This window comes from Bos grunniens, chromosome 16 (assembly GCF_055505025.1).
Source record: "Bos grunniens cultivar Pamir isolate PY7600 chromosome 16, Bosgru_T2T1.0, whole genome shotgun sequence".
NCBI classification, from domain to species: Eukaryota; Metazoa; Chordata; class Mammalia; order Artiodactyla; family Bovidae; genus Bos; species Bos grunniens.
This window is the reverse complement of record NC_141180.1, coordinates 70,086,546-70,112,791: the sequence shown is the minus strand read 5'-3', so window position 1 is coordinate 70,112,791 and position 26,246 is coordinate 70,086,546. Positions and strand designations below refer to the sequence as shown.

General features: G+C 36.8%; 1 long non-coding RNA gene across 6 annotated transcripts in view; it reads right to left on the bottom strand.

Annotated features, from left to right (window-relative positions):
* The window catches only part of LOC147356979 (uncharacterized), a 383,508-nt gene extending 363,737 nt beyond the window's left edge, over positions 1 to 19,771 (bottom strand). Inside the window, exon 1 of one of the 6 annotated variants that reach the window (XR_015143695.1) lies at positions 18,820 to 19,771. This is a non-coding gene — a long non-coding RNA (uncharacterized LOC147356979). The remainder of the gene's footprint in view (positions 1 to 18,819) is intronic. The other 5 variants (XR_015143699.1, XR_015143697.1, XR_015143696.1 and 2 more) reach the window with 5 other exon arrangements.
* Between the last annotated feature and the right edge of the window lie 6,475 nt (positions 19,772 to 26,246).

Sequence of the window (26,246 nt, the reverse complement as noted above, 5' to 3'; positions counted from 1 at the left end):
GCTGGAGAAGACTCTCGAGAGTCCTTGGGACAGCAAGAAGATCAAACCAGTCAATCTTAAAGGAAATCAATCCTAAACATTCACTAGAAGGACTGATGCTGAAGCTGAAACTCCAATACTCAGGCCACCTGATGTGAAGAGCCGACTCATTGGAAAAGACTCTGATGCTGGGAAAGACTGAAAGCAGGAGGAGAAAGTGGCACCACAGGATGAGATGGTTGGATGGCATCGGTGACTGAATGGGCATGAATTTGCACAAACTCTAGGAGATGGTGAAGGTCAGGTAAGCCTGATGTGCTGCAGTGCATGGGGTTGCAAAAAGTCAGAAACAACTTAGCAACTGAACAACAGCAGCAAGTATATAAAATAAAAAATGAGGACATGCTGTATAGCCTGGGACCATAGTCAATGTCTTATAGCAACCTATGATGGAAAAGAATTGGAATCACTTTGCTATGCACCTGCAACTAACAGTTTTAACTGACAATACTTCAATTCAAAAAGTGGTTAATAAAAACAGCATGATTTTCCCCTTGTATGTGAAAAGAGACACAGAGATGATCTTAGGGTTATCCAAAGAAGGTTATAACTGAGACTAGAGCCAACTACAAAGAAGTAGAATGGGAAAATTAAAATAGCAAGGAGTAGGATCCTAAATAACACATTGGCCTACCTGAGTAGCAAGTGTACAGCTGGCATCTTTATTTACTACAAATATGTTATTTTAAATAACACACTGTTTTAAAACAGCATTTAATTTGCATGACAGTTTGGAACAGCCAAAGACAAAAAATAAACAACAAAAAACACTCCAGCCTATATAGTTAGTGATTGTCATATAACATGAATTCAATTTGGAATTCCTGCTACTTTATTTTGGAGAAGGCAATGGCACCCCACTCCAGTACTCTTGCCTGGAAAATCCCACGGACGGAGGAGCCTGGTAGGCTGCAGTCCATGAGGTCGCTGGGAGTCGGACACGTCTGAGCAACTTCACTTTCACTTTTCACTTTCATGCATTGGAGAGGGAAATGGCAACCCGCTCCAGTGTTCTTGCCTGGAGAATCCCAGGGACAGGGGAGCCTGGTGGGCTGCAGTCTATGGGGTCACACAGGGTCGGACACGACTGAAGCGACGTAGCAGCAGCAGCTACTTTCTTTCTTGTTTTTTGTTCTATTTATTTTTAATTGCTTTATTTACCCTACTATCTTCCCCTGAATTCATTATATTCTTCTTGCTGCAGTATACATGCTAACAATTCTTTTTGTAGTTTCCGTGGGTAGTGAAATTTGAGTCAGAGAATGACTGAGAATATCTTCAACTCACTTCAAATTTCTATTAAGTCTTACATGGTGTGGATGTACCCTAGTTGAGAGTTGTTTTTCCTCAGCAAAGATATTCTATTGATTTGTATTATCTGAATTTGATAATTAATATTATCACATTTGAGGGACATGATTCTTACTCTCACATCTATTTTTTTAGTTCTTAGACGGTTTTTTAGGAAACCATCAACAGGGAGTTTGTTTGGTTGGCACTCAATGGACTCTAAATTTTTGATATTCTGTTTTCTTCAGTTAGTTAAAATTTTCCTTTTTAGCATTTCTTAGAATTGTTTATAGCCATTCACTCTATTTCTTCTGCTCAAAATTCCATTATAAAGATGCTGAGATTAATCAGCTGATGATCTAAATTCTATAGCTTTTTAATCCATATTTTCCATCTATCCACTTTTGTGCTGTATTTTGTATTAGTAAATTAGTCATGTGGCTTTCCAACTTATTCATTATCATTGTGCTTTATCTATTCAATCATTCAAGCTTTACCAGTAAAGGTTTTTATTTTTTAGTAATATATATTTATAGTAATATATGCATATATCTATAGTTATATAGTGGAGAAGGCAATGGCAACCTACTCCAGTATTCTTTCCTGGAGAATCCCATGGACACAGGAGCCTGGCGGGCAATAGTCCATGGGGTTGAAAAGAGTCAGACATGACTTAGCAACTAAAGCACCACTAACCATAGTTATATACATACATATCTTATCATTACATATTTTGTAAATTTTTATTTTATTTCCAAGCTTAAACTTGAAACTTGCTCTTTTGCCTTTTTATCTTGAAAATGCTTAAAGACTACATAAGAAACAAGCTATATTAACTGATAATATCTGTCAAAGAAAAATTATACTCACATTGAGAACATCTCATTTTTTTTGTAAAAATTGTGTACCAACGCCTAGTAGATGTAACCAGGAATTGTAGCTCTTGCTAGCCAGGTGACTTCAGAAATACATTAGCCAAAACTTCACTGCCTCAACCATCATCACCAATACAGAAAACAGACTCTTCAGAGACTGGGAATTAATTAAATAATGCATTATATTAGATTTTGGATATTTAATTTCTTGACAAAAGATTTATTTCTGAAATAAAATTTGGCTTATTCATTATTATTTTAATACATTCATTGTCATATGAGGAAAATACAATATTGCCTATCACAAAATTAAAGTGGTCTTGACAATTCTCTTTATTTCATAAGTCTAGATCAAAATCTTTTTTTTCAAATGATTACCCTGAGTCATCGTATGTTTCTGATGAAGATTCTATATTTTCTGTTTCTCAGCTCTAATGTAATGGTTTTTCTTATAATGAAGCATTTACCATTAAATATGTATAAACTATTAATATCTTAGCAAAAATTTCAGCTTCCCTAGATCCCAACTTTCAAATGTTTTTCTGTACTGATTGAATAAATATAGTTCATTGTTTTAGCAATGCCATTTGTGACATTTTCAATAAATATTTTTAACAGTCTAAATTGTCACAAACTATATATTTCTTTAAATTTCAAAATGATACTTTTCCACATTGTACATATGAGATACTGTAAGTAAAAAGGAAAAAGCATAAACCAAGGCTGCTTGTAGTGCTACATTTTGGGGGAAAATGACTTTATCAACCAGCAAAGCAATGTTTCTTGAAAATCTGGCAGGTACATTGAGTCAACACCGGTCAATTTAGTATTTAATCAAGCTGTTGAAAACTTTTAACCTAACACAGAAAGTAACAAGACTTTACATTTAAACAATCTCTTGAGTTTTCTGTTATTGAACTATACTCAACTCTAGAAAGTAAAATACGAAATATAATAGGTGTAAGAAATATAATAAATGTAAGAATCTTTAAAAACGTGTATACCCATGGCAGATTCATGTTGATGTATGGCAAAACCAATGCAATATTGTAAAGTAATTAATCTCCAATTAAAATAAATAAATTTATATTTTAAAAAACACTTAGAAATAATTACTACTTACTTTCAAAAATAGAAAAAGAAAAGAATGTTTACAACCTATTTACTCTGTTTTATCATTGGTATGAGTTCTACAGCAAAACATAAGGAAATAAACTATCATAGGCGAGTGAGATATGGGAAATAAATTGAAATAAAGTCACCTCATAGAACACATAGGACACATTCATTCAGAAGTTAAAGCTAAATATTAAGAAAAAGTAACAATAAAATTAAGTAAACATAGAATTTTTACTCAAATTTCAAAGTCAACAAACAGAAAGACATTCTCCTTGTGGATGTAACTCCCAACACTTGCAGAAGAGTGAGTTTTTTAAATAATAGCATAAACTTATGACACAACTCTCAGCTTTTTAGAACACAGAGAAAAGGAAAAGTTGAAAAATAAACTGAATAATAAAACAGAAAGAGAACATAACATACAGAACATGAAAAACAAACAAAAAAATGTTCAGTGACAAAATTTTTTCATGTGAAAAATAAAAAACAGAATACAAGGACTAGGGTATGAATACAGCTATGAAGGTGATATCAGAAAAAACAAAATGTACTCTTTTTGAAACAGCAGTTAAACAAAATTCATACAAAGATAAGCAAAGTTGTTCCAATTTAAAAGACTGTAAAACAAAATTGATTTAAAACCTATTTAAACATAAAGAACAGTTATGTATATAAACCTACATAAGAGAATAGGCATACCTTTTTATAAATATAAATACATTTGTTCAGTTGGTGTAATAGGTAATGACTGAGCACTAGTTACTACAATTTCCAGATGAGAATTCATGAAATAAAGTATGGTTTTGGAAATATATCTTTAATAACAGATAGTTTTATTTGAAGAAAATATTTTGCTCTAATTGGGAAGTTATTTATAACCTAGAACTAGATTCATATGTGAATTCTCAGGAATATTATCTATGTCTGAGTGTAGCTTCTGGGGCCAGATTCCCTGAGTAGAGTCCTATCTCTCGTCCTAACTGGTTACTTAATTTAGTGTGTATACCTTAATATCTGTGTGCTCTAATTTCCTCACTTGTGAAATATGATTAATAATACATTGTTGTGAACAGAGACATGGATTCTAAATTTTTAATTCCTTCAGTCTTTATATAGTGCATTTAAATATAATAAAGATAAGAAATATAAAAAGATATACCTATTTTTGGTAGGAATAGGTAACAGTTAAAGCTTCCGTTTTAACCTGTGTCACAGCTAGAAGAGATGGTAGAATCCATTTGAAAGAATGTAAAGAAAAGAAACACGTAAAGAAAGAGGATCAGATAATAGGATCTCAGAAAACACTAGAAAAAAACAAAAAACACAAAACAAAACACACTTAGTAGGAGAAGCCCTGATGTGCAAATTATTTACTTCTTATTTGCAATCAAATACATAGACACTGGAATTAGTAGTTTAAGAATTAGTGAGGAACTGGGGGGAATTAAGCTACAGCAAAAGCAAATAGGACAGGACAATTTTAATGACATAATCTCCATTTGATGCATCAGACAAGAAGAGTCCTTCTGGTTGCAAATGCCAGACAGCCTGGAAACATTTTCTGTCTAGAAGAAGCTTGGCCAATGACTGTTGATTCAGGAAAACATAGAGTCAAATATGATTGATAAACATGACAATGATGCAGCATGCTCAGAAGGATGAGGAAAATGAAGACAAGATCAGAAAATTAAACATTACTTTTCAAACACTTGCCAAAAGAACACTGCCAAAAAGAAAATGAATGTGGTTCATTAAAAGTTTATAATAAACTTAAATACGACCTACATTTTAATTTTCTCTATAAAAATGACAAGGTAGTATGAGGAGAGCTCAGAGAAGAAATGGGTAAAAAGGAAAAACCTAAGCAGAGAACATATGAGATGACAGAACTAACGTATGAAATACAGAAAAAAAAAATAGTCACAGAAATAGGAAATTGAAAGGATAGGGAAGAATAATTATCACTGTTACGTCACAGCAAGAGACAGAAAATGGAAAAGGAAGGAAGGCAGAGTGGGAAGGAGGGAGGGAGGAAGCTGAAGGGAAGATGAGAGATAAAATGGAATAGGTAGACAGAGAGATAGAAAGGATGGAGGAGACGGAAAGAGCGAGACAGAGTTGAAGGCTTTGGCATAGTCAATAAAGCAGAAATCGATGTTTTTCTGGAACTCTCTTGCTGTTTTGATGATCCAGCTGATGTTGGCAATTTGATTTCTGGTTCCTCTCCCCTTTCTAAATCCAGCTTGAACATCTGGAAGTTAAAGTTAAAACAATCTGGATTGTTGAAGTCTGGCTTGGAGAATTTTGAGCATTACTTGACTAGCGTGTGAGATGAGTGCAACTGTGCAGTAGTTGGAGCATTCTTTGGCATTGCCTTTCTTTGGGATTGGAATGAAAACTGACCTTTTCCAGTCCTGTGGCCTCTGCTGAGTTTTTCAAATTTGCTGGCATATTGAGTGCAGCATTTTCATAGCATCATCTTTTAGGATTTGAAATAGCTCAACTGGAATTCCATCACCTCCACTAGCTTTGTTCACAGTGATGCTTCCTATGTCCCACTTGACTTCACATTCAGGAGTTATGTATTAAAGAGTTATGTATTCATCTAAAAGACATTTATTTGCTTATGAATTCTAGTAGTTTTCTAAGAAAAACATCCATGAGGCTGAATATCTGTCAGACATTTAAGTAAAGCAAAGTAGAGCCAAATTACTGTGAATCATTGGTTAGACACTTTATTTCATATGCCTTAGCAGTGAGTTTCCAAATAAAATTCGTATTTCTAAAGTACTGTGCATCTGAAATAAATAGACTGCTGATATTTCCCCAGCAAAGACAGGCTTATTTGGGATAAGCAAAGAATTTCAATTCAGGGTCTGCAACCATGGCAAGACATCTGAAATTCCTCAGAAAGTGAAGGAAAAAGAAAGCCTTTATAGATGGAAAAGGATGTTGGGAGGGCTAAGGAAACAAGAAGTCATAACTTTTCATTGGTTGAGTCCCGAGTCTTTCCACTTCTTATTGATCTCTGAGGTGTCATTGGGTGTGAGAGTTCCCCTTTCTGGTCTTCCAATTCTATTTGCTTGTTCATGCATGTATGCTAAGTTGCTTCAATGTGTCTGACTCTTTGGGACCCTGTGGACCATACTTTCCAGGCTTTTCTGTCCATGGGATTCTCTAGGCAAGAATATTGGAGTGGATTGCCATTTCCTCACCCAGGGTATCTTCCCAACTCAGGGATCAAACCCAAGTCTCTTGCGTTGGCAGGCATGTTCTTCACCAACAGAAGCAAAGGAAGCCCCTTTCCTTTATTAAAAATTTTACAGTACATTTTGTTATCTTATTTTCACTTTTTCCCCTGGTGGCTCAGATGGTAAAAGATCCATCAGCAACGCAGGAGCTCTGGGTTCAATCCCTGGGTTGGGAAGATCCTGTGGGGAAGGGTGTGGCAACCCAGTATTCTTGCCTGGAAAATTTTCACAGACTGAGGAACCTGGCGGTCTTCAGTTCATGGGGTTGCAGAGTCGGACAGGACTATGTGACTAAGCACTTCTACCTCCCTCCATTATGGCAGGGATACAGAATCTTCAAATTAGAGAACAAATGGTCCTAATAAATTTTAAGGGGAGGAAATGAAACATTTTAGTGAATTTAAGACTAATAAGTTTGTTTACTAGAATGTCTATATACACTTCTCAGATCTAGGTGCATACATCTGAGAACATGGGATAGTTTTACTCTGGTGATTAAGTTTAGTTCCCCCTCAAATTCTTAGATCAACCTTCAGTTATAACCTTAACATTCAGTTTGGGCAGTGACAAGGAATTACGGCAGAAATCATTGTGCGGTAACATGAATTGATTATTTGTCCTTATAATGTCAAATAGAGAGAACTTTACTACATCATCACTATTATTTTTCTGAAGACCAATACTAAGATGACTAGATATGCATGGATTATTTATGATTACTACCATGATTGAGAAAAATAGCCAGGTGGCACTCTCTAAAGCATTCCAAGAGTCTGCTAAATATAACAGAGAAGGTTACAGGGGCTGCTTTAAATTATTTCTGAGTCTCATTTAACAGAAACTCTTCTGAAAATTAGTTAGAATTGTATGCTAATGAACAACTGTATGCTGGCTTCTCATTGAAAACCGTCCGGGGAACCTTCTACTAGTACTGCTTGGCAGGGCTCAGGCTTACTCTGTCTAATGTAGAGCCAAGGCATGGGCTTAAAAAAAAAAAAAAATTAAAGTGATTTCCTTGTGCAGCCATGGTCAAACAAAAAATCTTGTTTCTATTTCTCAGTTTTATGCAGTATTTTCCACTTAAGCTATTTTCTTTCCATTTAAGTATTTTCTTAGCCTTAGTTTGCTGTCCTATTACAGCTAGAATCTAACCTACATTTTCATGAATCTGGGTATCATAATCACACAGGATTTTCATTACTTTTTAAAAATGTATAATTTCTTATTGGAACTCAGAGAGTAAAATTCTTAATCTTACTAGTATTTAATATGGATACTAGACCTTCCCTTGGAGAAGGCAATGGCACCCCACTCCAGTACTCTTGCCTGGAAAATCCCATGGACAGAGGAACCTGGTACGCTACAGTCCATGGGGTCACTAAGAGTCAGATAGAACTGAGCGTCTTCACTTTCACTTTTCACTTTTATGCATTGGAGAAGGAAATGGCAACCCACTCCAGTGTTCTTGCCTGGAGAATCCCAGGGGGGAGCCTGGTGGGCTGCCGTCTATGGGGTTGCACAGAGTCGGACGCGACTGAAGCGACTTAGCAGCAGTAGCAGCAGACCTTCCCTGGTGGCTAAGATGGTCAAGAATCTGCCTGCAATGCAGGAGACCTGTGTTCCATCCCAGGGTCAGGAAGATCCCTAAGATAAGGGAATGGCTATCCGCTCCAGTTTTCTTGCCTGGAGAATCCCATGGACAGAGCTATGGGGTCACAAAGATTTGGACACCACTGAGAGACTAACACTTTCACTCCCATGATTACTAGGAATTTGATTTTTAATAAGATTCAGTCCTGATGAAGAAAATACATGAACATATTTAAAAAACAGCAAAAAAAAAAAAAAATGCTGGTGTCCCTAGGGTTATAGGTTTTAAAACCACTCAGATGAGTATCAGCTCACTTGTTCTAATATTACTGCCATTATGAAAAATAAGTTACATGTCTTAGAACCACTTCCAGGTCTTTTCTAGGGATTACATTTGTTGAACATAAACATTTCGCACAGTGACTGGCATATGTTTAAATATTCAATAAATATTAATATTTCCTTCCCATATTATTACCTTGCAACATTACCACAACATTTACCTGTTGGCCTCCAATCGGTTATCCTGATCTATCCATCTAGTTACCTCATATATGTTGCTAAGAAAGTCAGAATCTGAGTTTTCTATGAGGCCTCTGACCCTAGGGAGATTTTGGCTATTCCAAAGACAAACTTATTTTTACTTCAGTCATAACAATTTATACACATTATGCAATTTTTAATGTAAATACACACAATCACTAAATCCAATCATGGTTCCTATGAAAATACATTTATATGGACAAGGAACAATTCTACGCAAATTAGGGAGTTACTGTGGATGAATAGAAAATCCAAAGAGTTTGTAGTATAAGGCATCACATCCTCTTCCCAGAAAATACATAATAATACCTTCAGGAATCTTAGGCTAAAAACAGAATAAAGTATGAAAAGATGGTATAGATGTCATTTCATTACCCATCTGGACTTCCGGGTTTGAGATTTTCTGAGATGTATTATTTGTATCCCCAAAAACTAAAATACAAAGTTTACATACAAGGAATCCAGCTTTAATGTCTGAATTTCTCCCCTCACTTACAAGTCACACCTTCCCAAAGAGAAAGAGGCAGCATCCATACTGACTAACATATTGGGAGAGCAGCATCAGTTCTGACTCGCTAGATCCCACTGCTACCTCCCCACACACTCTTTTTTTAAATTTTTTTTCCTGAGCTTATACATACTTATCCTGACAGCTGTGTGAATCACTGACCTAATTATCTGTGGCCAGAGTAACAGGATTGGCTTTATTTTCAGAAAAGAATACAAGATGGGACAAATTGAACTACTCTGATCTTCAAGGTGAGGAGTAATTTGAGGTCTTACGACTTCCATCTCTTGGGACACACTTTTCAAAGTGATCATGGAAGAGCCACAGACGGACAAATAGAAAGCTACAATTTGTTATACAATGAAAAGATGACAGGCATAGAGAAATGTTTCACACTGTAACTGTAATTTCAGTAAATGTTTGCTTTCAAAATTAAAAGATTTAGCTCCACTAAACACTCTCTAAACATGGGTCTTAAAACACATGCATGAATTAAAAAACAATTCTACTAATTTCTTGTCTATTTTGCCACAGTTTGCCATTATTATTTTTAATTTTCTTTAGGACTTGCCTTTTGCCTGAGGAAAAGAGTAAATAAACATCTACCAGATTTAGTTCTGGGTAGTGCATTTAAGTTCCCCAGAGAGAAGAGACAAGGATTTTAAATAGTTTTCATCTCTAGGAAAACAAAGATATTAGGAAGTTGGATGCAGCCTAGCTTTTAATGGGTCTCAGAGGCAATTAAGTCAGTGGACATTAATAGGGGGGAGATGAGGCATTACAAAAGTTCATATCTTACTTTAATGTTGATAATATTTCTAAATAGGCATTAACATCTTAAAAGCAAAAGTAAAATGATACGAATCTATTAGTCATATTGTAAACTAACAAATCATTTAAATTGGACAGTTGAGAGTTGTAATATAATATGCAAACTTGTAAATATATTGAATCAGTCTGTAGAGGGAAAAAAAGCAATAAACTCTCCAAATGCCATAATAAATGTAGATTTAAAATGATATAGTTTCTTTCCCACCAACAGTGTAAGAGGGTTCCGTTTTCTCCACACCCTCTTCAGCATTTATTGCTTGTAGACTTTTGGATCGCAGCCATTCTGACTGGTGTGAAATGGTACCTCATTGTGGTTTGGATTTGCATTTCTCTGATAATGAGTGATGTTGAGAATCTTTTCATGTGTTTGTTAGCCATCTGTATGTCTGCTTTGGAGAAATGTCTGTTTAGTTCTTTGACCCATTTTTTGATTGGGTCATTTATTTTTCTGGAATTGAGCTGCAGGAGTTGCTTGTATATTTTTGAGATTAGTTATTTGTCAGTTGCTTCATTTGCTATTATTTTCTCCCATTCTGAAGGCTGTCTTTTCACCTTGCTTATAGTTTCCTTTTACAGCCACTATGGAGAATAGTGTGGAGATTCCTTAAAAAACTGGAAATAGAACTGCCTTAGGACCCAGCAATCCCACTGCTGGGCATACACACCAAGGAAACCAGAATTGAAAGAGACACATGTACCCCAATGTTCATTGCCGCACTGTTTACAATAGCCAGGACATGGAAGCAACCTAGATGTCCATCAGCAGATGAATGGATAAGAAAGCTGTGGTACATATACACAATGGAGTATTACTCAGCCATTAAAAAGAATACATTTGAATCAGTTCTAATGAGGTGGATGAAACTGGAACCTATTATACAGAGTGAAGTAAGCCAGAAAGAAAAACACCAATACAGTATACTAATGCATATATGTGGAATTTAGAAAGATGGTAACAATAACTCTGTATGCAAGACAGCAAAAGAGACACAGATGTATAGAACAGTCTTTTGGACTCTGTGGGAGAGGGAGAGGGTGGGATGATTTGGGGGAAGGGCATGGAAACATGTATAATATCATATAATAAACAAATCGCCAGTCCAGGTTCAATACAGGATCCTTGGGGCTGCTGCACTGGGATGACCCAGAGAGATGGTACTGGGAGGGAGGTGGGAGGGGGGTTCAGGATGGGGAACACGTGTACGCCCGTGGCAGATTCATGTTGATGTGTGGCAGAACCAATACAATATTGTAAAGTAATTAGCCTCCAATTAAAATCAATAACTTTAAATTTTAAAAAATGAAAAAAAATAAATTTTAAAAAATGATATAGTTTCTATAATGAGAGATATTGCAAACTAAGTGCTCAAAAAATGCTTTTGAGTACATATCTAAAAATGCTGGATAAAATAATAAGGAAAAAGATAAAGTGAACCAAGTCAGCAGCCCTCTCTCCATTCTTCCTAAACTGCCCCCATTCCCGAACAAAAAAGAAGAATCCATTGATGCAGCTGCACACTAGAGCTACAGAGAAGGCAGGTACCCTGGCAGAGAAATGATTCACAATAGAACTTGAAGTTAGTAATTCCAAGAAGTAAAACCCTTAGTGAGTCACTAGGGTCTGGGAGGGAAGCAAAAGAAAACAATCCCAAGCAAACAAACAAAAATCTGTCTCAGCAAGGGAGAAAATAAAGACTTTGCCCTTGGCCATAACTGCTCAGGAAGAAAGAATAAACATTTGCCAGGAGAATTTGTTATCACAATTTGACACAAGCAAAGATTTATACTATCCATTGATCTTAAAAATCCCATACTGAAATATAGTCTAAACATAACAGAAAAGTGAAAAAGAGAAAATGAGGTTTCTCAGTTATGTCTGACTCTTTGCAACCCCATGCACTGTAGTCTACCAGGCTCCTCCATCCATGGAATTTTCCAAGCAAGAGTATTAGAGTGAGTTGTCATTTCCTTCTCCAGAAGATCTTCCTGACTCAGTGATCGAACCCAGGTCTCCCGCATTGCAGGCAGATGCTTTACCATCTGAGCCACCAGGGAACTCAACTGGAAGGACCAAATTTAAATATTCTCAAGAGAGACAATTTTTAAAACCAGGACTTCAGAAAATTAGCAAAGATAAAATTTAATGGAACATGAACAAGCAATAACAAATCAGTAAATACACAAAAAAATATAGTTAAAAATATAAACTATAATACTAGTAATATCACTAACTACCAAAATCAACAAATCATAGCCCTAGGTCTGTAAAAACTGTACATAGAAATTCATAAAAAGACTTTAAAGTATTTTGAAAGATATAAGAATATTTTGACTGTGTGAGTAAAAATAGACTCCTAAAATGGATAAGTGAGATCTCAGGAACAAAGAGAGTGTCTATAAATAAAATTTTAATAATTGAAATTAGAATGTCAGTGTCTAGGTGAAAGCAAAATGTGCATGGCTAAATAGAAAGGTAGATATTCAGACATATAAAATACTACATAAAATATAAGATGGAAAAGATGAAACATCTTTTAGATGTCATCAAGTTAGAAAATATTGAAGAGTTCTAACAATGCCTAATTAGAATTACAAAAGGAAATAATCGTGAATATAAGACAGTATTTGAAAAAAAAAATAGTGAATAAGGATTTAATTAGCTGGTGAAAAGATAATAATCCTAAAGTTTAAGAATAGCTCCCCAAATTTTAAACAGTATTAAAAAAAATCTATACTGAGCCATATGAAGGAAAAAAGAATGTTAAAACATCCACAAAGAAAAGACATCTGATTTCCAATGGAAACAATAATTACATTGATAGTTGACTGACTGTGTCCAGCCCTAGAGGTCAAAACTCTTTTCATAGTGTTACTGCACTCATTCTCTCTGTTGTGATAACCTTGCTTTTTTATTTATGATATTATTGATTTTCATTCTTTTCTTTTACTGTTTAGTCGGTCAAGTTATTTTAAGGATGTGTAAACGTTGTTGATCTTTTCAAAGAATTAGCTCTTGTCTTTTAAACTTTTCTATCATGTATCTGCTTTTCTGTTTCATTGATTTCTGCTCTTTATTATTTACTTCCTTCCAGTTACTTGGTTTCACTTACTTTTCTTTCCCAGGCTTGGAAATGTAGATCCTTAGTCCTTGAATTTAGAAGCACTAAAGATAGTAGATAGTCTTCTCCTCTATGAATTGCTTTGTCTATATCCCATGAGCATTGGTATCAGCTGATGTCTGTACATTCCCTTCAAAACACCTCCTATTACCACTTTTCATTTCATCTTTGGCTCATGAATTGTTTAAAAACATGCTGTTTACTTTCCAGATATTAGGATGTTTCTAGATATCTTATTGTTGATTTCTAATTCAATTTTGTTATGATGAGAAGGCATTGTATATTTTCAGTTCTTTTAAGTTTACGGAGACCTATTTTATGGCAAAGCTTGTGGTCTACATTGGTGAATACACAATGGGAATGCCAAAAAAATGAGTATTCTCCAGTTAGTGAATATATTGTTCTAAAAAGGTCAGCTAGATCAAGGATTTGCCAATCTTGTTCAAATCTTTCAGACTTATTTTTCTGCAATTTTTATTAATCGGGTGCCAAAAATTTAATTCTATGTTTTGAGACTTGTAGACATGTGCCTTGTATATAAGCTCCTTTTTTGATTATGTAATACTGATTTTATCATTATTTTGATGTTTTATGTTATTAAAAGAGGTTTTCTTTACTTTGGTAGGCAAAGTAGTGATGTCATGCTCTCTTATCCTCTTTGAGGAACTGTGCTTATTAGATGGAATATTTAGAATAATAAAATATGAGTAACTGTAGATAAACTTATTTTATGTGTTTGAGGTTTTTTTTTCCTTTACCTCATGGTGCATACTTAAAATAGCTGATCTAAAGCCTTTGTCTTATAGTTCCAACATTGAAACAGCTGAGTATTGGCGTATATTCACTGTTTATTCTCCCTGTTGCTTATATGTCAAATCATCTGCGTTATATTCTGGATAATGTGAATTCTATACTAGATAGACGTCCACTTTTGTTTCATCAGCACATACATACAAAGTCAGATTCAGGCTGTAGTTCTGCTTCCCTGTGTGTGTGTGGTGGCTTTAGCCTTCACTCGGCTCTCAACGTGTTTGCTATGCTGGATTCTGTCTGCCATTTCCATGCGTGCTTCCCAAAGCCTTTGTATATGTTCAGTGTTATTAAGTCTACACTTCTTTAATAAGTTTGGGCTTCTAGACATGAGGCTCTTAGACACCACTGTTTGTAATGCAGGGAAGCAGAACTGAACTCAAGAGCTTCAAGTCTTTCATTAGTATCTTATCACCTATAACAGTAAGAATAATGACAGCTGTTGACTCAGATGATAGGAGCTGCAAAGTTTCTGGCCCTGTGCTGTAGGCTTTTTATCAGAGTAATACAAGATACAATTTTCTTGGAGAAGTGCAACTACTAGAAAATTCAATCTTTGATTTTTTTTAAATACTTAGACAGCTACTTCTTAATTTGTACAAGTTAAGTCCAGAGACACCCAATTCATGGCAGAATCATTTGAATTCTTAATGAAGTCTGTTTCCCCAGTGTACTCAAAAGTATTTATTTGAATGAAAGAGAAAATAAATGAATGAGTTATTCTTATATCAAAATAAGCCCTTATAGAATAATTTGTTTTATTAAATTTTCATCAGTATATTTGTTTTTCCTAAAGAAGTAAGAAGTGAATAGAGAAAAACAAAACAAAAATGGGTTGTTGTATTCTTGGAAATTACCTCAATATTCAAAAGCAGGGGGATGATTAATAAATAAATCTCTAGTGCACATATTTCCTGATTTTGGATATTATGGGTTGAATTGTTTCTACTCAGAAAAGATACTCTGGAGTCTAAACTCCTAGCACCATAGAATGTGATTTTATTGGAGACCATCAAGTTTTAAATGAGATCAGTAGTGAGCGTCCAATATGACTGGTGTCCTTATAAAAAAGGAAGTTTGGACAACACAGACACAGTGAAAATGCCATGTAAAGATAAAGATTTTTCTTAGGCAGAACAGTATCTACGCCAAGGAATGACAATGATCATCAGGAAACCACCAGAAGCTAGGAGAGAGGCAAGTACAGATCACAAGGGGGACCAACCAAGCTGACACCTGGTTCTCTGATGTCTAGTCTCCTCAAGTGTAAAGCAATGCATTTCTTCTTCTTTTTTTTTTTTTAATAACAATGATCTAATTTTATTTTATTTTTAAACTTTATATAATTGTATTAGTTTTGCCAAATATCAAAATGAATCCATCACAGGTATACATGTGCTCCCCATCCTGAACCCTCCTCCCTCCTCCCTCCCCATACCATCCCTCTGGGTCGTCCCAGTGCACTAGCCCCAAGCATCCAGTATCGTGCATCGAACCTGGACTGGCATCTCGTTTCATACATGATATTTTACATGTTTCAATGCCATTCTCCCAAATCTTCCCACCCTCTCCCTCTCCCTCTCCCACAGAGTCCATAAGACTGTTCTATACATCAGTGTCTCTTTTGCTGTCTCGTACACAGGGTTATTGTTACCATCTTTCTAAATTCCATATATATGCGTTAGTATACTGTATTGGTGTTTTTCCTTCTGGCTTACTTCACTCTGTATAATAGTCTCCAGTTTCATCCACCTCATTAGAACTGATTCAAATGAATTCTTTTGAATGCATTGAAAAACAATGCATTTCTATTGTTTAAGAGATTCAACTTGTGGAACTTTGTTACAGCAGCCCTAGCAACCTCATAAAGGAGCCAAGATATCTAGTTATTTGTTATTTTTCTACATAAAAATATGTTGCTCTTAATACTGCTGTCCTTATGAAATAGTCAATACTGATATTTTTGAAAGCACAGAATTCATCAAAAGGTCAAGTGTTAGAAACATCTCACTAATTCTCAATTTGCTTATGTATGTAATCATTAAACCTATTTGTGAAGTTTATTATCATAGAAAAAGATAATTTCTTTAATCATTATATTCTAGGTAGTTTATAAAATGGCAAATGCCATTTGATTCTAGCAATTATAAAAACTTTTGTACATAATGTATTCTATTTATGACCATCAGCTTTAAGAAATTATAACAAAAATAAAGCTCTCAGAATGAGAAAAATAGAGAACCCAATTTGATGTTATAATACTAAATTAAAATCAGTTACACACCCCTTTACAAAACACAAGGGATATAACACACAAATATAGAATTAATAAGAAAACTGTTACAGACTTGCAGGATATCTTCAGAGGACTAATAAAATAGAATTGCATCCTGTATTTATTGATTCCATGATTTTCTCCCCATCTTCATCTTGGGAATATACATAATAAATAGTTATGTTTTATTCCTGTGTGTTTTAAAACAATTTGCTGGCTCAAAATGTTTAACAACAGGGTCCAAATATAGGATACCAGATTGGTTACCCTCAGCAAGAAAATTAAAAAAATTTTTTTTGAAATCTAATCATTAATTTGGGTTTGACTATGGCAGTTATCACATAAAGATGAAGCACTCAACTAATAACTATTATCTTTTGCCTCCACTTGTTAATAAATTACTAAAGCATAAAAGTGTGTACAATCTGGGTGAACTTATTTTCCAGTTAAAACATAAGTTGCATGTGAGTACCTGATAGTAGCAGCAATAGGATTTAATTTGTTTTTAAATGTTTCAGAGAAATCTTTGTTGTTTAAATCTAACAGCTTACTAAGACAGATGTGTTCAATTTTCAGAAGAGAAATTCTGCTCAATTTCAAAATAAGCAAATTCAAATTCAAAAATAACAGACATGGGTGATTTTAAATAGCAAAGATGAAAGTTCATTTTCCAGTCTTACTTTCTTGCCAAGCAGCTGGGCAGCCATAAGGTACATTGGCACCAATTAGGTACACTTACCTAATTGGTGCCAATTAACAACAGGTGGGTTCAGTTTAGTGCTGAATCCAGTACAGATTCAGAAACCTATACCAGCCACTGACCCATCAGACATACCTTCAGAGGTGCTACAAACATACTGCTTTTCAAAATGTGAGTGGCAACTCCTTCAATGTCTCACTGTCAGGGGAAATGTGTGCTTAATATCAGTGTATGCTCTGTAGGAGTTCCCGTTCTGCCTATGAGATCCAGGCCCCTGCATCTCTCTCACCAATCTCAACAGTAAATGTGGTTACATTAGAGAAGAAAACAAATAATATGGCTTGAGGACCTGGAAGGTAAACAACAGCAGAGGAGTGATGGGAATGAGTTAAGAGTTGGAGAAGCAAGACAGTTGCAGGCTGCGTTTTTGTTTCTTCTTCCATGGTTATCACCAAGGGTAGACACAAATTGCACAGGGGTATGTAGCACGCACAGCAAAATCTTTGGCAGAAAATTCATATATTTCTTGCAGGGAACAATGGAAGAAAGTCAGTTAGGCCAGAGCATGCAAGAAAATCCTAAAGTAGGTGAAGCTGGCATTTCTGTGCAGAAGCACATAAAACTCTCAGCCTAACGTGTGAGCTGCATTTGTTCTGCACAAACCCATATCAGAAGAGCAATTTTGAGCATTCAACTAACATTTGAAGCACCTGCAGAATCAGCCGAACCCCTGAACTTCACAGGTTCAAATAAGCATGCCTCACAGGCCAAGATAGTCATGACCAACGTTCTAAGAAAACAACTGAGATTTGAACCATGGCAACAAAAGGTAAAACACAACAAGCAGTCTGAACAAAATAAACTATCTCCTGCAGAAAAAAACCATCCACGTTCTCCACAAGATTAAAACAAAACCCAGAGTCTACACAATTCACAACATCCAGGATGTAATAATAATAATATTAATAATAATTCTTTGCATGTATATGTATGGCTGAATCCCTTCGCTGTTCACCCGAAATTATCAAAACATTGTTAATTGGCTATACCTCAATATAAAATAAAATATTAAAAAAAAATAATAATTCTTAACACACCAAAACTGAGGAAAATATGAGTCATTCTCAGGGGAAAAGGCAACCAAAAGTGACCCAGACTCTGGGATGACTCAGATGATAAAATTATTTGATACAGATTTTAAAGCAGCTATTATGAAACTATGTTTTATGTGGTAAAGGAACACTATTTGAGATACATTTTAAAAGGTAGAAAATTTTAAGCAAAGAAATATAAAAGTTTATAAGGAAGGCAAAATGGAAATTTTACCAATAAGAAATTATTTCAATAAAAACCTCACTGGACACTCCATGAAGACATGCTATTTTGTCTTCAAACTACAGCTTAAACAGCACTAGTTGACAGTTTCTGCTCAGATAGGTTCATGAAAATATTTAACGAATAAAATCTTAAAGGTCTGAAAAACCAAATGTTATTTAAAATATTTTAAATATAGCATATAATTCATATAAACTGAAAAATTTATATGAAAGCACATATAAATTTCTAATGGAGAAACCTCAGTGCTTTATAAGAAGGATAAACCACATTATCATCTTTATAATTTGAAATGTTAAATATCCCATACTAAAGTAATCTATTAAATGTCTTAGATATACCAAACAATTAAAATTTTCTCATGTATCTTGAATCTTCTTGTAAGGAAATTTGAAGTTGAAACTCTGTTCTAAACACGAGTAAAAGCCTGAACAAACTAAAAGATCAACAACTTTTTTAAAAGAAAAGGCCACAGAGCAAACAACTCGACCCAAAACTGGAGAGCAGAAAGGCAGATAAAGAATCACAACTTACCGGAGAAGAAAGTCATGAGCTGAAACTCCCCCAGAACTTGTCCCAGAGTGAAAAAGCCCAACTGTAAGTAACTCAATGATGGGGGCTCAGAGTAGACAAGTCCAAGAATTAAAAAACTCCAAGGCGCCCTTCACACAACTGAGTTTCACCTCAGAAACTTGACCAAGTTTTCACAGTAAATACTGGAGAAAATGATTCCAGAGCCTCGGGCAAGGAAAGAGAAAAAGGCACTATTATGAAAAACACCTGAACTTACTATTCTTAAATAAGGCTACCAGCAGGTGAGAAACTATTTAAGCATGGCCTTAACTGCTGGCTTTTAAACCTGACTTGCCCATCTGCAGACCATACTAGTTATCGCATCCCCCAAAAGAAAGAGAGAATGAGAAATACGTAAGCAATTTGCGGTGCAGATGTATAGGCTCATTAAAAGACTGAGGCTGTGACTTCTCCACTGGTCCAGTGGCTAACATTCCAGGCTCCCAATGCGCGGACCTGGGTTAGATCCCTGGTGAGGAAACTGGATCCTGCTTGCTGCAACTAAAGATTCCAGGGGCCACAACTAAAATCCTGCATAGACAAATAAATAAATATTTTAAAAGGAAATAAAGACTGAGACCTACTTACAGAACTATGAAAACTCCCCCTCCCCCACCTTCCACATCACTTGACTAAAGGCCCATTTACAGCTACTGATTTTACCCAGGGCATCATGTCTGCTATCAAGAGAAAAATTACAAGTCATATCAAAGACAGCAATTGCAGCTTGAAGAGGCAGAAGAAATACCAGAATTAGACAAGGCAGGGATATTGGAATTAGTAGACTGAGAATTGGAAACAACTATGATTACTCTGCTAAGGGGTCTAACAAGTAAGCAGATGACATTCAAGAACAGAAGGGCATTATAAGCTGAAAGTTGGGAATCTTAAGAAAGGGCCAAAAAAGGAAATCAAGAGATAAAAGACACTACAGCTGAAATGAAGAATGACTCTTACGGGTTCATTAGCAGACTGGACACAGCTGAAGTAAGAATCGCTAAGCTAGAGGATGTCAAAAGTGCATACATGTCTGAAATAAAATCAATGAATGGCTGAAGCAGTAATAAGTAAAAGCTTATTGTACACACACCAAAAAGACAGTTCCTGAACCAAAGCACTCTAACCAAAACATGGAATGAGGCTCAGGGTCCATTGTTATAAACTGGTTTACATAGTGAGAAGTCAATGACTGTTTATAATATTAAAATTTCCTTAAATGATAGAGAAGTACTCACTGGTTACCTCATACCAACTTTGGTAAAAATTTACATTTTGCTAATAATTTGAAAGGCATACAAGAAATGGCCCTGGTCAACTTAGCCTAGTGGAATAAGCTAAATTAAGCTTTATTTGTATGAATAAACTGATTTTGTCTACACAGGGAATTTTCAAGGCTGGCCTTTTTTAATTTAACAAGGATACATCAATAGAATCCTTGAAAACTGAAAAGTGGAGAGAACAAAGTCTGGAAAAAACATAATATCTAGAGACAGTGACAGTGAAAAGTGAAAGCGAAAGTCACTCAGTCGTGTCCAACTCTTTGTGATCCCATGGACTATACAGTCAATGGAATTCTCTAGGCCAGAATACTGGAGGTGGTAGCCCTTCCCTTCTCCAGGGGATCTTCCCAGCACAGGGATCGAACGCAGGTCTCCCAGATTGCAGGCGGATTCTTTACTAGTTGAGCCACAAGGGAACAGTGGACAACTACAGCAGGTATAACGTACATGAAGGGGCATACCAGGAGGTGAAAGTGAAAGGGGCTTCCCTTGTGGCTCAGCTACAACGCAGGAGACCTGGATTACATCCCTGGGTTGTAAAGATCCCCTGGAGAAGGGAAAGGCTACCCACTCCAGTATTCTGGCCTGAATCCAGCCCAGTATTCAGTCCTGAATTCCCACTCCAATATTTCTGGCCAGAAAGAGGAAAAAAAAAAAAAAAAAGAAGAAGAAATATGTAACTAAAAATGACTTAGAATTTTCAATTAATGTTAGATATCAAACTATAGATCCCAGAAAACACTAGAGCAAAATAAATGCCAAAGAACTACCCTTATGCATATCACTTTTAAGTTATAAAAATAATCAAAAATTAAAAAAAAATTCTGAAAGAGGTTTGAGGGAAAAAAACACTTTACTTACAAAGGAATAAAAATAAGCATTACATCCAACTTCTCCAAAACCATTCAAGCAAGAACAGAAAGAAAGTGAAAGTGTTAGTCACTCAGTCAAGTCCGATTCTTTGCGATCCTGTGAGCTGTAGCCCACCAGGCTCCTCTGTCCATAGAATTCTCTAGGCAAGAATACTGGAGTGGGTAGCCATTCCCTTCTCTAGGGGATATTCCCAACTCAGGGATCCAACTGGGATCTCCTGCATTGCAGGCAGATACTCTACTGTCAGAGACACCTGGGAAGCTCATGAACAGAATGGAGTGACATATTTAAAATGCTGAGAAAAAAACTACAATTAGGTAATCTGCTTCCCACGTGGCGCTAGTGGTAAAGAATTCTCCTGCCACTGCAGGATACACAAAACCCTCCCTCAGAAATGGATAAGCAGAAAATCAGAAATGACATAGTTGAACACAACAACAAAATCAATAAACTGGATATAATTGACATCTATAGGCTATTTCATTTCCACAACAGAACACATTCTTATCAAGTTCACATGGAACATTCACCAAGATAGGCCAAATACTGAGCAATAAAACAGACCTTAACAATTTTAACATGTAGAAACCATATGATTTCTGCCCTCAGACAAAATGAAACTAAACTTGAAATAAACAAAAGAAGAATAACTGGAAAATCCTAAAATATTGGGAGATTTAACAAGATGCATTTAAATAACACATGAGTCAAAGAAGAAATCTCAAGAGAAAATTATAAATATTCAAACCAAATTAAGAGTCTCATGCTCTACTGACCAAGATAGCCAGGCAACTTGAACTGAATTAAAATGAAAGCACAACCTATTAAAATATGTGGGATGCACTGAAACAGTGCTTAGAGGAAATTTTACAGTACTGAATGCATATACAAGAAACATTGTAAAATCAATCATTTAAGCTTTCTTCTTAAAAAACTACAGAAAGAATGGCAAGTTAATTCTAAAGTAAGCACAAAAAAAGAATAACAATTAGAATTAAATCATTGAAATTGATGAAATCAATGAAATTGAACACACGAAAATCATGTTTGGGTCACGATGGTAGACTGGGATGACTATGAGCTAATTTCCTCCCATATACACACCAGAATTACAATTAAATATAAAATAGCTGTCACTGAGAATGACCTTAAGACTAGTGGAATAGATTTTCTACAAGTAAGGTTCATATTGACAGTTGGCTTAAAACTCAACATTCAGGATGACCCAGAGGGATGGTATGGAGAGGGAGGTGGGAGGGGGGTTCAGGATTGGGAACATGTGTACACCCATGGTGGATTCATGTTGATGTATGGCAAAACCAATACAATATTGTAAAGTAATTAGCCTCTAATTAAAATCAATAAATTTCAAAAAAAAAAAAGAAAACTAAAATCATGGCACCCAGTCCCATCACTTCATGGCAAATAGATAGGGAAACAGTGGCTGACTTTATTTTTGGGGGGGCTCCAAAATCACTGCCAATAGTGACTGCAGCCATGAAATTAAAAGACACTTGCTCCTTGGCAGAAAAGCTATGACCAATGTAGACAGCATATTAAAAAGCAGAGACATTACTTTGCCAACAAAGCTTTGTCTAGTCAAAGCTATGGTTTTCCTAGTAGTCATGTTTGGATGTGAGAATTGGACTATAAAGAAAGCTGAGTGTCAAAGAATTGATGTTTTTGAACTGTGACATTGGAGAATGCCATTGGAGAAGACTCTTGAGGGTCCCTTGGACTGCAAGGAGATCAAACCAGTCAACCCTAAAGGAAATTAGTCCTGAATATTCATTGGAAGGGCTGATGCTGAAGTTGAAACTCCAATACTTTGGCCACCTGATGAGAAGAATTGACTCATTGGAAAAAGACCCTGATGCCAGGCAAGACTGAAGGCAGAAGAAGGGGATGACAGAGGATGAGATGGTTGGATGGCATCACCGATTTAATGGACACGTGTTTGAACAAGCTCCGGGAGTTGGTAATGGACAGGGAAGCCTGGCATGCTGCAGTCCATGGGGTTGCAAAGAATCAGACATGACTGAGTGACTGAAATGAAGTTCCATAAATTCAAAGCTATGATTTTTCCAGTAGTCATGTAAGGATGTGAGAGTTAGACCATAAAGAAAGCTGGATGCTTTGGAACTGTGGTGCTGGAGAAGACTTCTGAAAGTCCCTTGGACTGCAGGGAGATAAAACCAGTCAATCCTAATGGAAATCAATCCTGAATATTTATTGGCTGCTGAAGTTGAATCTCTGATACTTTGGCCACCTGATGCAAAGAGCCGACTCACTGGAGAAGAACGTGATGCTGGTAAAGATTGAAGGCAAAAGAAGAAGAGGGCAGCAGAGGATGAGATGATTAGAGAGCATCACTGACTCAATGGACATGAGCAAACTCTAAGAGATAGAGGAGGATAAAGGAGGCTGGAGTCCTGCAGTCTATGGAGTCTGACACTACTTAATGACTGAACACAAGTATGTAAGGCTATAAAGAAAAGGACACAATGGGATGGTAGGAGAAGAAGAGACATGTTCTACTCTCAACCAATAGCCACAATGTAGGGAATGGGAGGGATATTACAACTATGGAGATTTCCCCACACCCTGCTCCTCAGCACAGAGGACCTGCATCAGGAAGATAAGCCCCGATAACATCTGGCTTAAGAACCAGCAGGGCTTCCACTGGGAAGAGCTGAAGAGCTAAGGGAAACCAGTACCCCACTCCTGAAATGTTCATGCACAAACTCACTTGTTTCAAGTCACCACGTGGAGAAGCTGCTTGAAAAGTGCCTGGGTCATATATTAGACGTGGATTCATTGATTCATTTTAGGCCATATGCCAGAGGGGCAGAGATGTGGTGGAATTTTCTCCAAAAGAAAGTACTGGTGGATGCCAATTTTTTTCTTCCTTCCTTCTAGCTGGCCTAGCACTGGCAGGCCAGCTAAAACTGTATGGAACTTTAAGGTCAATAAGAAGGGTGACCTTTTGAAACAGAAAGACTCACAGCATGACCTCTGTGTAAAAGGACTTACTGTGAAGGAGGAGGTCCCTAGGATTACGGGGAGCCTACATGTCAGGATGTGAAAATTGAAGTGTAATTTAAGAGAGTAACTAGAAAAATGGTACAGATGAAACTATTTGCAAAGCAGAAATAGAGACACAGATGTAGAAAACAAATGTACGGAAGCCAAGGAGAGTAAGGGGGGAGTGGGGTGGATTAGGAGATTGGAATTGACGTGTATACACTACTATAATGTAGGTAAAACATAGGTAACTAATGAGAACCTACTGTACAGCACCGGGAATGCTACTCAGTGCTCTGCGGTGACCTACATGGGCAGGAAATCCAAAAAACAAGACCGTTGTTCAGTCACTAAGTGGTGTCCAACTCTTCGCGACCCCATGGACTGCAGCATGCCAGGCTTCCCTGTCCTTCACTGACTCCCGGAGTTTACTCAAACTCATGTCCTTTGAGTCAGTGATGCCATCCAACCATCTCATCCTCTGTTGCCCCCATCTCCACCTGCCCTCAATCTTTCACATCATGAGGGTCTTTTCCAGTCAGTCAGCTCTTTGCATCAGGTTGGCCTATGTATTGGAGCTTCAGCTTTTGCATCAGTCCTTTCAATGAATTTCCAGGTTGATTTCTTTTAGGATTGACTGGTTTGATCTCTGTATGTCTGAGTCACTTTGCTGTACAGCATAAACTAATACCATAAAGCCACTATATCCCAATAAAAATTAAAAATAAACAGATCAAAATATAGAATAATTTTTTAACAGTCTGTACAAGTATGAGCTTGTATGCTTTCCTGGGGGTGGGGGTCCGCTCTCAATTTTGCATTCATATTCTCAGCCATCAGCACTCCTGCATGTCTGTCCCACACGTTGTACATTTCGGCTCTCCTGCCCCTCACCCAGCCACCAACAGTCACCTCATCTTTCAGTGATGATCCCAAGTACACAGAGGATTTTTCTGATTTCCTCTGTCTGGCTGAAGAGCTCAGCAAAAATACGTGTGCCTCTAATTCAGAGCATTTTTTCCCGCACTCCTGCCCTAGCCCGACAGTAGTGGCCTCTGCCATGCATTCCGTAACACACAAAATTCAGAGGTTTTCCCTTAGAATTTTTGTTTTCCTCAGTGCTGTCCTGCCCTCAGCTGGCAGGTGTGGACCTGAGCCATAAGCAAGGTCACTATGAGCTGTCCTGCCCTTACGCCAGTTCTCAGAAGCCACTGCCTGGAGCACTGGGGATCCCATGACAGGGAGAGCTTTTTCCTGCCCTGTCCCCAGTATTACTGGCCCCCGTATCCCACTGAGCCTTGATTCAGTCCCATTGGAAACAGCTGGGGGTGCAGATTCTCTTTGTGGCCTGTGCTCCCAGGGACTCTAAATCATCTGCTAGCCCCCACTGAGCCATACAAATTCTCCACATTTTCTTGTTTTTTTCTTACCCTCATCAGTGGATGATTTCTTCTCCTCCCTTGGGGTTAAAAGAAGCTTTGTACCTCTCCCAGGCAGGCTTCTCACTTAGCGGATTTTGTTCATATTTGTTTCTTTGTGTCCTCAACTTTCTGAAGAATTTTAAGAAATTTATTTTGGGGGGCCAAGCTACATGGCTGGTGGGATCTTAGTTCCTCCAACAGGGATCGAACCCAGGCCCTTGACTGTGAAAGTGCAGAGTCCTAACCACCAGAAAATTCCCAAGAAACTGATCTTGTAAGTTATCCTACTTTCCTGATTGATACAAAGAGAAGAGAAGATACCTTCTTTTTTGAAGCAGTGTAGGAGCATTCAGAGTAGGGGATAATTTTGTTTTTGGCTGAACCGCACAGCTTGTGGGATGTTAGTTCCCCAATCAGGGAGTGAACCCCAGCCCCCAGGGAGTGAACCCCAGCCCCCATGATGGAAGCACAGAGTTCTTACCACTGAACCACAGGGAATTCCCTGGAGGACAATTTTTAATGCCAACTTAATGATACTTTCTAACCAAACATAGTAGGCTTGCTGAGGCTGTGAAAAGTATCACTGTACCCTCATTGCCGGGAGAAATATCAATAACCTCAGATATGCAGATGACACCACCCTTATGGCAGAAAGTGAAGAGGAACTAAAAAGACTCTCGATGAAAGTCAATGAGGAGAGTGAAAAAGTTGGCTTAAAGCTCAACATTCAGAAAACTAAGATCATGGCATCTGGTCTCATCACTTCATGGCAAATAGATGGGGAAACAGT